Source organism: Leucoraja erinacea, chromosome 9 (assembly GCF_028641065.1).
Source record: "Leucoraja erinacea ecotype New England chromosome 9, Leri_hhj_1, whole genome shotgun sequence".
NCBI lineage: Eukaryota > Metazoa > Chordata > Chondrichthyes > Rajiformes > Rajidae > Leucoraja > Leucoraja erinaceus.
Window position 1 is genome coordinate 42,249,951 of NC_073385.1, and position 14,340 is coordinate 42,264,290.

Genomic DNA, 14,340 nt, shown 5'->3' on the forward strand with positions numbered 1-14,340 from the left:
TTAGTGTGTCCCGAGTTTCCACAAAAGACTGAGATTGAAGAATTTTTCGGGAGCGCTGAATAGGAAATTAGTAGTTGATTTGTGGCCCGAAGGAGGGATTGGAACATTGAAGGGAGTGAAGAATATTGAACAGATTATTTGGCAGTGCAGCAATAGCGACATAGCAAAGGAGTTGATTGGATAATGGAGAACGTATTATGAAGAGCAAAAGCTAGTAGAGAGGCTGTGAGAATGGCGAATTGGCAGGAAGCAGCTTCAAAGCTTGGAATAGAACTAAGAGATGATGAAGTAAACCAACCTCCAAGCACATTGAGAAAGGCGTGTGGATGTACTAGAGAGCATAAGGAGTGGGAGAGAAAGACATTTCCTGAAGGGAAACTGGCACCAGTAGATTTAGAATTTAAGGACCTGGTGGTTGGCATTGGCTTTGAAGGAGGAGAGGATGATTATTTGGAAGATTGGGAAAATATTAGGACTAGGAGAAATTCGCAGCCTCCTCCACCTTATTCCTCTTGCGTTCCCTGTACTCCATTTACACATTGTATAGCTTGCGCACACAACAGACACTTAGAGCCTGCAGCACCTTTAACACCACCTGCATATTCCACAATAAAGCCTGCTTTACAAACAACAGCAACACCAGTACAGGATTCTTTAACTCCAACCCCTCCACTGTTGGCCGGTAGTTCAGTTGCTTACAGTACCAGGAGTAGAATGAAGAAGATAGCTCCCGTATTTAAGGAGAGAGAGATTACTAGAGACATAGTACAACCCCTTGTGAGCCTAAGCCTAGACGAATTAGAAGAGTAGCGAGAAATGCTACTCCAGCTTTCGATCTGGTTGGTGCAGTGGGTGCAAACAATCCCCAAACTATTGGTGTATATACCCCATGGAAATCCAATGAGATGATGGCAGTACTGAGCAAGATACCTGACTGTAACAAAATCACCTGCTTCTTTTGTGGATTAAGTTAGAACCCCAATGCGTGTGTATCACGCAGACTCCCTAGATTGATGGGCTGTGATCAAACAGCTAATTACTCCAACAGAGCATGCCAGGTTCCTAGCAACCAACTCATGATGGAAGCACTGGCTAATGTGATCACTGACAACAGTGCAAGAGAGGATGCAGTTTTAACTGCCCTTGCGAATACTCTTCAGAAGCCGATAGATATTGCTAGGATTCTGGATGAGCGACCAAAGAAAGGAGAGGGAGCAGATGAGTTTTTAGAGAGATTCTTGGAGTTATACATGGATCAGTCAGGTGATCTGAATTTTAGGAATGGGTCAAATTCTCCTCAGTACTGTGCAATATTCTTGAACTGCCTTCCAACTAACATGGCTGAATCAATTAAAACCAATACTATGGACTGGTCGGAAAATAGTTCCAGTCAGATGGCTCGGGCAGTGAGCTATCACTGGAAAGATATCAAAAAGCAGGAAGCTCAGCCTGCAGTAAAAACAAAAACAGAATACGTAATTAAAAAGGAGGCGCCAAAATCTCACTCAGGACAGTGGAGTCCTAAAATATTAGCAAAATATGGAACGAGAGAAATTAGGGTTCCAGAATATCCAGAGCATTTTTACGATGATATGCCTGCCTAAGAGCTGTTTTCCCCGAGACAAATTGGAGAAGAAATAAAATACTGGGACTAGATCAATGTTATACTTGTGGTGGGACCGGGCATATGAGTAGAGCATGTCGGATTAGGGAACGAATTGAAGGAAGGGGTCAGAGAAGAGACATTCAGGATCAAGGGGACCCTTGGGATCCTAGAGACTATAGGAGCTCGCAAGATCCTAGGGATTACAGGAAGTCTTTAAATCCCAGAGATCAGAGAGAACAGAGAGTAAGCTGCCCAGGAGATCAGGAACCAAGAAGACAGACACCTTTTTCACAGACCAACCCATTTTCGCAGTCATGATTAACCAGCCAGTCCAGAATCAATGGACAAGATAACCTGACCCCTACCACTGGACACATCAAAGTAATCTATCGAGATGAATAAATTAGGTATACCATTACAATAAACACTGAAAACACTGAAAATTGTACGAGGAAGACAATTGCAACCTACTAGGTCACTGGAGCAGGGAATGCCCTTCACGAAGACAGAGGAGGAGAGAATGGAGCAAGAGCCAAGGGTAAGCTACAGAGCGACTAAGAAGGGAAACAAAGTAACTGTTATTGATGTGAGGGAACAAAGTAAAAACAAGAATTTTGGCACCAGTTGAAGGAAAGGTGTGCGCTGCGGTATTTACGCTGAGGTACAGGTGGATCTATGGAAAAGAACTGCAGGGGTTGTTCCACATATCACCAGAAAAGTAAATGATTCGGCAAGTGCAAAAGATCTAGGAGCAATGGTGAAACGGGCAATTACTATGGCAGACCCGAATAAGTACAAAGAGCCAAATTTGTCTAACCAGTATGTTGTTGTTCTATCAGCCAATATTTGTTTGCTTTCACATATAGGGGCCAGCAATACAACAGGACCAGATTGCCTCAGATTTATTTTCTAGATGTCTACAAGAACAATTAAGTACTTTAAATTTTAGAAGATCATCCTTAATGCAGTACGTTGATGACTTCAGAGATGAATCAAGCAACCGTGAAGATATTGCACAATTACTAAATCATCTAGCTAATTTGGGATATGGGGTCTCCCAGTCAAAAGTACTGATGGCCCAGGAGAAAGTAAAAATTTTAGGTGTCATAATTTCGGCAACAATAAGGAATCTAGAAAAAAGCAGACTCAAACCAATTTGTGAATTCCTGATTCCTAAAGAAGCAAAACAAATGAGGCAATGGCTTGGAATGGTTAATTACTGTAGACCTTGGATCCCTAACATAGCTTTAGAAACTAAAGTGCTGACACCCTATACAAGTAAAGAGGGTGAATTTTAACTAACCAGGGAAGCACAAGAGGCTTTTGAGAACTTGAAGAAATCGCTGAGGCAGGCCCCAGCATTGGGAAGATCACTTTACGACAGACCCTTCCAACTTTATTGCACAATTCTCTCTGAATGTTCAATGGCAGTCCTTGCTCAAATACATGGGGATAGGCATCGACCAGTGGCCTATTATTCATCTAAACTCGACCCAGTAGCAAGGGGACACCCACTATGCACCCAAATTCTGACCGCCATTTATAATTGTCTACAGTCTGCTGCAAATCTGACCCTACAGTAGGTGATAGTAATATATAGTTTGCATTCAGTGGCAGCCTTGGTAGAGCAAGTCCAGATTCAGCATCTAACAATGGCTCGTCAGAACAAATATGAAATTTACCTATTAAATAACCCAAAGCTTCAGTTTAGGCATTGTACAATGATTAATCTGGCATTTTTTCTTGTTTCACCCCCCAGAGGAGCAGTCAGAGGCGGGACATGACTGTTTGTTTATAATCGAGGAGGAGACATCGAGGGAGGACGTGTGAGGCGCACCTATAGAGGACCCTGACATGATACTGTACATAGATGGGAATGCATCCATTGGACCCTGCAGTGAGAAATTGTCTGGGTATGCAACTATTAATCAAGATGGGGAAAACGTAGAAGCAGCTGCCTTTGAGTCACCTTATTCAGCACAACAGGCTGAATTATTTGCTTTAATTAAGGCTTGCATTATGGGGAAAATTTTAAGGGCAAACATATATACAGATTCTAGAAATGCATTTGGAGTAGTGCATGATTACGGACAATTACGGAGAAATAGAGGATTTCTTACCTCGGCGGGGACTCAAATATCAAACAAACAATTGGTAACAGATTTATTAAAGGCCCTGATGCTACCCAGACAAATTTCAGCCATGAAATATAGTGCACACACAAGGAGACAGACCACAACAGACATTGAAAATCATAGTGCCGATCAGGCAGCAAAAGAAATATCCCGGGAACGTAAGATGGTGATACCAAAGATGATGAGGTAGCCTAAACGTTTAAGTAACAGATCCCCCTCGGAGAAGCCGATGCCAACCATCCAAGAGATTGTTCAGTTGCAGGAAGAGGCTACTGAAAGGGATAATGAACGATGGTGGCAACTTGGGTGTACACTGGATTGTATAACAGGACTATGGACCACTCCAACAGGGCAAACTTGCATGACAGATTCTTTGGCAGTATGGGTTATAGAGTGCATGCACTATGCAACTCATTGCGGTGCAAGAGCAGTAGGAGACACTCTTTTGGCTACTTGGTGGCATCCAAGGTTGCAAACATTAGCTCAAAATGTAAGTAGTGGTTGCCTAGTTTGCCAGAAATACAATCCAGTGAAAGGAGTAGGTTGTAGAGATGGGAGAAACACCGTTGCCCATTGGTCTTTTTGCGACATTACAAATGGATTACATCAAATTAGAAAGTTACATATCGCAGGGTTACAGATATGTACTTGTCATAGTCAATGCATTCAGCAGGTGGATCGAAGCTTATCCAACCCTTGATAACAAAGCAGCTACTTTTGCCAAGGTGTTAATGAAATAAATTGTCCCTAGATTTGGCATCCCTATTTGACTTAGTTCAGCCAATGGTCCACATTTTATTGGGGAAATTAATAGAGAGTTTTGTGAACAGTTGGGCATCCAGCAGCAATTACACTATGCTTATTGACCACATGCTGCTGGACTTGTAGAAAGAACAAAAATCAGACCCTGAAAACTAAATTAGCTAAATTGAAGGCGGAGACAGGAATTGGTGACGCCTGCAGGGAAATCTAGACTGAGCCCAGCTGAAATTGTTTATGGTAGACCCCTAAGAACACCTTGGAATCAAAATGTGATGAAAATTATAAATTTCCATCATATGATTGCGGAGATAACCGACTACACTCTAGCTTTGACTCGAGCTTTGAGAGAATCACACTGTAGGGTAAGAGCAGCATATGGTGAGTTGCCTTTGTTGACTGCTTCTACTAAGGTGGAGCCTGGAGACTATGTCCTTATAAAGAACTGGGTAAGTAAAGGGTTGGAGGTTCGCTGGGAAGGAGCTTTCCAGGTTCTCCTAACGACTCCAACAGCAGTGAAGGTAGAAGGTAGAAATGCATGGGTGCATCTCCATCACTGCAAGAGTATCAGTGGGAAATAAGCTACTCATTTACTTTATTTGAGATTCTCTTAGAAACATCATACTCTACGACGAGTCAAAAACATGCACCTGACAGGATGGATTGAGGAGATTCATGCCCATGAAAACTCAGGAGGTGAAGACTCATGGATCGGAGTTTATACTCTGGGAGTACACTCGGGACTGTGTGACTTGCTCGAGGTGTCTACTTCCATGAGGCTGAAGGACTTGGACGAGTAGAGACAAGGATCGGACCCGCGGTGTTAGTTAGGTATCGTATAGGAAGTTCGTTTGTGTTGGTGTGAATAAAGAATTAGTTGATCCAATGCTTGACTCAGTCTTTTACTGCACTAGCCTAAGGGGGTAAGCTGTTGAGAGCATAATTACATTGCTAAGGTGAATAAGCATAGTCTTTTCCCCCTGGGTAGCGGAGTCTAAAACTAGAGGGCAAAATATCTGCAAACAATATCTGCAATCTGATTGTGTGATCGTCAGGATTTGATTCAAACTTACACAGAAGATAGACAGGAAATGCTGGAGTAACTCAGCTGGTCAGGCAGCATCTCTGGAGAAAAGGTACACTGAAGATAGATACAAAATATCTAAAGTATGAAGCGGGGTTTCGATACGAAACATCACCTATTCCTTTTCCCCAGAGATGCTGCCTGACCCGCTGGTTTACTCCAGCATTTTGTGTCTGCCTTCTGCAATCCGATTATTATATTGGTAAATCAATTCATAAACCAACCACAAAATTGCAATAGACTCATGTTGACTTTCCCTTTATATTAGTTTAGCTTTGATTCGGTAATAGTATAATTTGCAAAATTATAATTAATACCTGTACTTTGATGACATCAGTGTTATATAAGCTAATGTAATTTTTATTTTATTTTTTTTAATTTGTATTTTTATTAGAAGCAGTGTACAGTAGTATAAACCACGGCATATGACAAAATACATTTCATGTACAACTTCTATTTTAAATTTAACAAGAAAGATAGACCAAGAGAGAAAGAGCGAGAGAAAGAAAAGTTGAAGGAAATAGTGATATGTAATTTTAATGTTGTGATTGTAAATTTGATTTTAAATTTTTTGGGTCACAGTCATGACAAATTCCAACTAATCATCGTAGTTTTAAAAGACGTGAAATGGAGCGTAAGTGGTTGGTGGTGCCTGCATTACCATGTCACCCCGCTCATCACACTGTTGGCCTTTCCATGCTATTAACATGTTGACAGCAGAGTCATTAATTGGTGGGTAGATCAGAGTCCAAGGTCGCCAATCTGAGGTGGAAATGCACAACTAGAACTTGCCACTTCTGACAAGCTGTAATTTATTATAATTTTATAATAGTTATACATAGTTTCAAAAGCATTATATAACATTATTCCTAATTTGAAAGGCCTGGATAGAGTGGATGTAGAGAAGATGTTTTCATGAGTGGGGGAGTCTAGGACCAGAGGCCCTAGCCTCAAAATAAAAGGACATACCTTTAGAAAAGAGATAAGGAGGAATTTCAAAAGGTGGTGAATCTGTGGAATTAATAGCCATGGGCGGCTGTGGAAGCCGTTGATGGATATATTTTAGAGATTGACAGATTCTTGATTAATAGGGGTGTCAGGGGTTATGGGGAGAAGGGAGGAGAATGGGGTTGAGAAGGAAAGATAGGTCAGCCATGATCAAATGGTGGAGTAGACTTGATGGGTCAAATGTCCTAATTCTGCTCCTATCACATATGAAATGATAATTTAAGTAATTTCCCGTTAGATTTGATATGAGGTTTCGACCAAGCAAATGTGCAAGAATGATCCTGGCCTAGAGTGCTGACTGTGAGCGGTTCAATGGTGCTTTATTGTCATGTCTGCATTGCACAGTGAAATTATTTTTCCAATCATTTTCCAATCATCTTTTTCCGCGTTCTCACGATGACCACGTGGGTTTCCTCCAGGTGCTCCAGTTTCCTCCCATATCTCAAAGAAGGGCGGGTTCTAGATTAATTGGGCCTTTGTTAATGGCCCATGGTGTTCATGAGAAAGTGGGATAACAGAAGTAGTGTGACACGTGGAGGATATGGATAGGCGACGTTTTGGGTTGGGACCCTTATTCAAAGTGAAGAATCTGAGAGCCTGAAGATGGGTCCCAACCTAAAAAGTCACCAAACTATCTCCTCCGCATATGCTGCCTGACCTGCTGAGATACTCCAGTGCTGTGTGTTTTATCTTTTATTGTTGTGCTCCACAACTTCTCAAGAGCCATTGTGGGTGGGAGATGAATGCTGAATTTGCTATTATCCCTGATCTAAAAAAAAGAATAAATTAAAAGATTCTTAATTCTACCAAGACAAGAAATACAATTTAATCAGCACTACTGAAACTCTATTATTTTAGAATTAAATATTTATCTAAATTTAGAACACCTTAAGGATGCAATTTTAAGTATATTTAAATATGGTTAATTTGTGATAATTATGATTTTTTTATTACAAATGTGTTGGTTTGCAAATCCACTGATTTTATACAGTGGAGTCTCTGTGCAGACAGCATTTAATTAGGATTGAATCTACTTGAGGAGGGTGAGCAGAATATGTAGGGGGATGTAAACACAATTAATGCAGAAATGCAAACACCAGGTGAAAAAAATGTTGCGTTTGGTAAAACTACTATCAGGCCTAGAAAAAGAATCTGAGCCTCGGTAGCATTTGAATGAAACACAAAATAGTTTAGTTTAGTTTAGAGAAAGAGCGCAGAAACAGGCCCTTTGACCCACCGAGTCCACACCAACCAGCGACCACCCCACACATTAACACTACCCTCCACACACTAGGGACAACTTTATATTTATACAATTATACCAAGCCAATTAACCTACAATTTTTTCAGCAGAAAACTAAGACAAATGGCTTTGAAATTATCTTAAGGCCAATTATTAACCTTTCTAAACACAAAATGCTAGAGTAACTCAACGGGTCAGGCAGCATCTCAGGAGAAAAAATATAGGTGGTGTTTTGGGTCACAGACTTGCTATCACAGCCATGTGTGTTTTCTCAGTGTTTGCCTGTGCCTCCATCTTCTGCCTCGGAGATTCCAACTCCGGTTCCAGACCTCCCAGTTCGGATCCAACCTGGATTACAGGTACCGACAGTTAATCCACTGCTTTTTGCAACAGTCCTTCTTCCGCTCCCTGCATTCCACACTGGCCACCATCCGCCATTTTGACAATTTTGCTCATTTTTTGATTGGTAAGAAATAATGAGTTCCATTTGCAAATCCCTTTCATGGCTCCAAGACAGTTCCTAATGTTTCACAGCCAATGAAGCACATTAGAAATCAGGTTGCAGCTGTTATGAAAACAACTTTAGCAGCTAATATCACAAAGCAAGGACTCACAAGTCTGAAGTGAGAAAAAAATAACAGCAAATATTTTGTGATGGAGGCTGAATTATGAATTTGCCCAGAGCATGAAGCAGTCTCTACATTCCCCTTCAAAATAAAAATGTCATGGGATGGTTCAAAAGCCTCTGGCACATCATGATCTCATGTCTCACCCAAAACAAAACACTTTTCACAGTCTGAAGAAAGGTCTTGACCTGAACCGTCACCTATTCCTATTCTCCAGAGATGCTGCCTGACCCGCTGAGTTACTCCAGCATTTTGTGTTTATCTTTGGTGTAAATCAGCAGCTGCAGTTCCTTCCTACACTTTTTCCAGGCAGTATTCATCAATAATATATTTAAATATCCGCGAAACCTTTGACAGGAAAGTAGATTATTATCTCAATGGTGGTCGATTAGGAAAGGGGGAGATGCAACGAGACCTGGGTGTCATGGTACACCGGTCATTAAAAGTAGGCATGCAGGTGCAGCAGGCAGTGAAGAAGGCGAATGGCATGTTAGCATTCATAGCAAAAGGATTTGAGTATACGAGCAGGGAGGTTCTACTGCAGTTGTACAGGGTCTTGGTGAGACCACACCTGGAGTATTGCGTACAGTTTTGGTCTCCTAATTTGAGGAAAGACATTCTTGCCATAGAGGGAGTACAGAGAAGGTTCACCAGAATGATTCCTGGGATGTCAGGACTTTCATATGAAGAAAGACTGGATAGACTCGGTTTGTACTCGCTAGAATTTAGAAGATTGAGGGGGGATCTTATAGAAACTTACAAAATTCTTAAGGGGTTGGACAGGCTAGATGCAGGAAGATTGTTCCTGATGTTGGGGAAGTCCAGAACAGGGGGTCACAGTTTAAGGGTAAGGGGGAAATCTTTTAGGACCGAGATGAGGAAAACATTTTTCACACAGTGGTGAATCTCTGGAATTCTCTGCCGCAGAAGATAGTTGAGGCCAGTTCATTGGCTATATTTAAGAGGGAGTTAGATGTGGCCTATGTTTCTATGTTTCTATGAAATTCAGAAGACATCGGAGCAGAATTAGGCCATTCGGCCCATCATGTCTACTCTGCCATTCAATCATGGATGATATATTTTTCCCTTTTAACGCCTTTCTCCTGCTTTCTCCCCATAACCTTTGAAGCCCTCACGAATCAAAAACCTGTCAATCTCTGCTTTAAAAATACCCAAAGTCTTGGCCGGCACATCCATCTGTAGCAATGAATTACACAGATTCAGCGCCCTCTGGCTAAAACAATTCCTCCTCATCTCCTTTCATTTTATTCTAAGGCTATGGCCTCTGGTCTTAGACTAGCCCACTAGTGGAAACATCCTCTTCACATCCACTCTATCCAGGCCTTTCAATATTCAGTGAGTCACCCCTCATCCTTCTAAACTCCTGCAAGTACAGGCCCAGAGCAGTCATCATACGCTCATCATACGTTAGTCCAATTATCCCTGGGATTAATCTTGTAAATATCTTCTGGACCCTCTGGCACAAAACAGCTCACAATATTCCAAATACCTTCAAATATTCACTAAACCTCTAACGGTTCTTGAATCCGTAACATCTAACTAACCCACTGACAATTGCTTATTAAACCTATGGGTCTTTTAAGAAAATTCTTTATTTTCTTCCGGTTAAAAAATAATTCATTTTCATCCTACTTGCAGAAGTCCTCGTGAACGAGATTAGTTTTGGTGGGTAATTGATAGAGGGCACGGATGCGGTGAATTAAAGAGCTTGTTTCCATGCTGCGTGACTCTGACTCTAAGACAGTAAGCAAAGAACTCACAACGGTACCTTTCGACTTGGATACAGCACGGTAACAGGCCCTTCAGCCAACCAAGTCCACGCCGTCCAGCATTCCATGTACACTAGCACTGTCCAACACACTTGGGACAATTTACAATTTTACTGAAGCCAATTAACCTACAAACCTGTATGTCTGTGGAGTGCGGGAGAAACATAGAAACATAGAAAATAGATGCAGGAGTAGGCCATTAGGCCCTTTGAGCCTGCACCGCCATTCAATATGATCATGGCTGATCATCCAACTCAGTATCCTGTACCTGCTTTCTCTCCATACCCCCTGATCCCTTTAGCCACAAGGGCCACATCTAACTCCCTCTTAAATATAGCCAATGAACTGGCCTCAACTACTATAGGGAGGAAACGGGAGCATCCCAGAAAAACCCCACACTGTCAAATAGAGAACGTACAAACTCTGTACAGACAGCACCTGTAGTCTGCCTTATAGCCCCCGGGTCTCTGGCGCTGTAAGGCAGCAACTCTACCACTGCGCCACAGTACCGCCCACTGTACCTATTATACAATGTCAGAAGTTGATGGTGAATTTCAATCTGAATAGCATTTCATGTATTTTTCACTTAAACTTTCCTGAAGATTCATCATGTATCAAGAAAGAAAAGCAGCCAATTGTAGTTTTATGTTGAGAAGATCTCGTAAGGAAGTAATGACAAGCTGCCCATTATTTAACACAAAGTAACAACTTCTTTTGCCAGGCTTCCTTTACACAAAGATAATGAACGATTGTCAAATCCTCAGTTTAAATTCACAATTCAGTTTATGAAAGGCTTGTCGCCACCGCCAGTATGTAGGTGTCTGAATTAATCAAGCTGGATTACAATGATACATTTCAGTCGTAGAACATTTTGTTTTGAAATTATGACAAAAATTTCACAATGAGTATTTAAAAAAAATACGTAGAGCATTTAAATCAGAGCCAAAATGCTTGTTAGAAAGAGCTAACGGTTTGATGCCTTCTTAATGCTTGTGACGATGTGCATGCCACGATAAAATAAACTAAAACTGAAACACTATAACCAAGTCTATAGCTTCATAGTCTACCTTTCATCATTTACATGGCCTATTCTTGTCCCTGCTTTATGAATGTGAGCTGGTTTAACATGAAAGAACCAGAGAACATAGGTTTAAGGTGTGGAGGGACTTAATAGGGACGTGAGGGGCAACATTTTCACGGTGGGTGTATGGAACAAGCTGCTGGAGGAGGTAGTTGAGGCAGGGACTATTGCAATGTTTAAGAAACATTTAGACAGGTACATGGACAGGACAGGTTTAGAGAGAAGTAGAAAGTAAAAAGCAGGCAAGGAGGGCTAGTGTTGATGGGACATGGGCAAGTTGAGCTGAAGGGCCTGTTTCCATGCTGTATGATTCTATGACTCTGAGCCTGTGGTTCCTCTCATCAAATGTTAATGACTCGTTCCTTTCCTCCCGGCATTGATTTTTCTGATTATGTCAGACTTGCCACCCACACCACTGTCAGAAGGCAATAATTTTCAGGGCACAGAACTGTTATATTACTCAGAAGAGAGATGCTCATTGTAATGCAAATTATACATATTTTTTTCCTCAATAACATTTTAGGATACCATTTATGAGTAATTTCAGGCACAGCATGCACTGTGTTGTGAGGAAAATGTTGACCCATCGGTTTGCAAATCTCTTCTCTCTTTAGACTAGAGATACAGCATGGAAACAGGCACTTTGGCCCACCAAGAGTGCGCTGACCAATGATCATCCCATACGCTAGCACTATCCTAAACACTAGGGACAATTTACTGAAGCCAATTAACCTACAAATCTTTGGAGTGTGGGAGGAAACCGGAGCACCCGGAGAAAAACATACGGTCATAGGGAGAACGTATAAACTATGTAGAGACAGCACTCGTAGTCAGGATCGAGCCCGGGTCTTTGGCTCTATTGGGCAGCAACTCTACTGCTGCGCCACTGTGCTGCTCTCCTGGGAGATCTCATCATTTCCTGGATGGTTGCAAACTAATGGGTCAAGATTAGCAGCTGCCATCATTTAATGACTCGGCAGCCCAGTTGCGTAGCGGTAGAGTTGCTGCCTGATAACAGGTGATGTATTAACCTTTGATATCCTTACTAATCAATAACCTACCAATGTTTACTTTAAAAATACCCAATGACTTGTCCTCCACTACAAATCTGTGGCAATGAATGAATTTCTCAGATTCACCACCCCCTGGCTAAAGAAATTCCTCCTCATCTCCATTTTAAAGTCCAGAGCTCCTCCTATATCACCTGTTAATGTTCATCACCTCAGGCGCACTGAAAAGCAAATCACCCTCATTCGTAAGGGACGGCTAAAATGTAGAAGAACCACTGTATTCTGTGACCATAATGAGGGCAGTGATAAACTAATAGCCTGGTTTTTCTTCGAGCAATCCCTCTGTTGGTGAGAAAGGACTACAATGGGGTACTACCAGCGAATTCCACTGTTTCTGATCATGATGGATAGGTCAGCTAGTTCCACGATTCACAGTTAGGAATGTTCTTACTACTTAGTTTAGGTCAGTTTATTGTCACATGTACCGAGGTACAGTGTAAACCATTGTGTGCTAACCATGCAACAGAAATAACACATGTCCCTATACCAGGCGAAACGGTGGCACAGCGGTAGAGTTGACCCAGGTTCGATCCTGACCACGGGTATGGAGTTTGTACATTCTCCCCGTGACCTGTGTGGGTTTTCTCCGAGATCTTCGGTTTCTCCCCACACTCCAAAGACGTACAGGTTTGTAGGTTAGTAGGCTTGGTGTAAATGTAAATTGTCCCTAGTGTATGTAGGATAGTGTTAGTGTGCAGGGGTGGCTGGTCAATGCGGACTCGGTGGGCTTAAGGGCATGTTTCTGCACTGTATCTCTAAACTAAACTAAACTAAACCTCCTCCCTCCACTTTGTCCAGGGATCCTGACAGTCCTTTCAGGTTAGGCAGAGGTTCACTTGCATATACTCTGACCTCAGCTACTGTATCCACTGTTCCAGATGTGGACTCCTATATATCAGCGATACCAGGTGCAGACTGGCCGATCATTTCGGTGAACACCGTCGCTCAGTCCGTCTTGACCTACACAATCTCCTGGTTGCCAAACACTTTAACTCCCCTTTCCATTCCCACACTGACCTTTCTATTCTGGGCCTCCACCATTGTCAGAGTGAGGCCAAATGCAAAATGAGGGAATATCACCTCATATTTTGTTTGGTCAGCTTATACCCCAGCGGTACGAATTTTGATTTCTCTAACCTCAAGTAACCCTTCCATCCTCTCTCTCCATCCCGCCCCCAACCTAGTCATCGTACTAGTTTCACTGTTGTCCTGTTGATTTTCACTGTCTGCATAATTCGTTATCACCCAGCCCAAGCCAACAATGGACCATTGTGTGCTCCACCTTTCCTTGATCATTATTACTTTTTGCACGTCTTTCATTCACTTGTTTTACATATCACCGTCTATATCTCTCGTTTTCCTTTCCCCCAACTTTCAGATTGAAGGTCTCGACCCCAAACGTCACCTATTCTTTTTCTCCAAAAATGCTGCCTGATCAGCTGAATGACCTCAGCTGAGTTACTCCAACTTTTTGTGTCTATCTTCACAAGAAATACAATTCAGGATTACAATCGAGTCAACTACAGTATACAGATACAACTTGCACACCTACTTTTTCTTCTTCTTGCATGTAGCGTGCACAGCCTATAGTTGTAAGACAACTTGTTCCGTTTGATCTTCTGTTTGTGCACGCCAGGTTGATTGCATTTGCTGAAACAGGGTGGACCACGTGAAGGTTGCAATCTCCCACCCCGCACACCTACTGAGCGATCAGTGGTCTACCCAGCCAAGGAATTACCTCAATGGCATGCATTTCAGTTCTATAGTACAGTAAACCCTTGTTTATGGGGGGGAAAGAGGGGGGGGGGGGGGGGGGGGGGGGGGGGGGGGGGGTTGTCTCCAACTGTCCACTAAAATCGAATCTAATATAAAGCATTTCATGTGTAGAGTTCTACTGTAATAATACAATTTAGACTGAGCAAGTACTGCACTGACAGA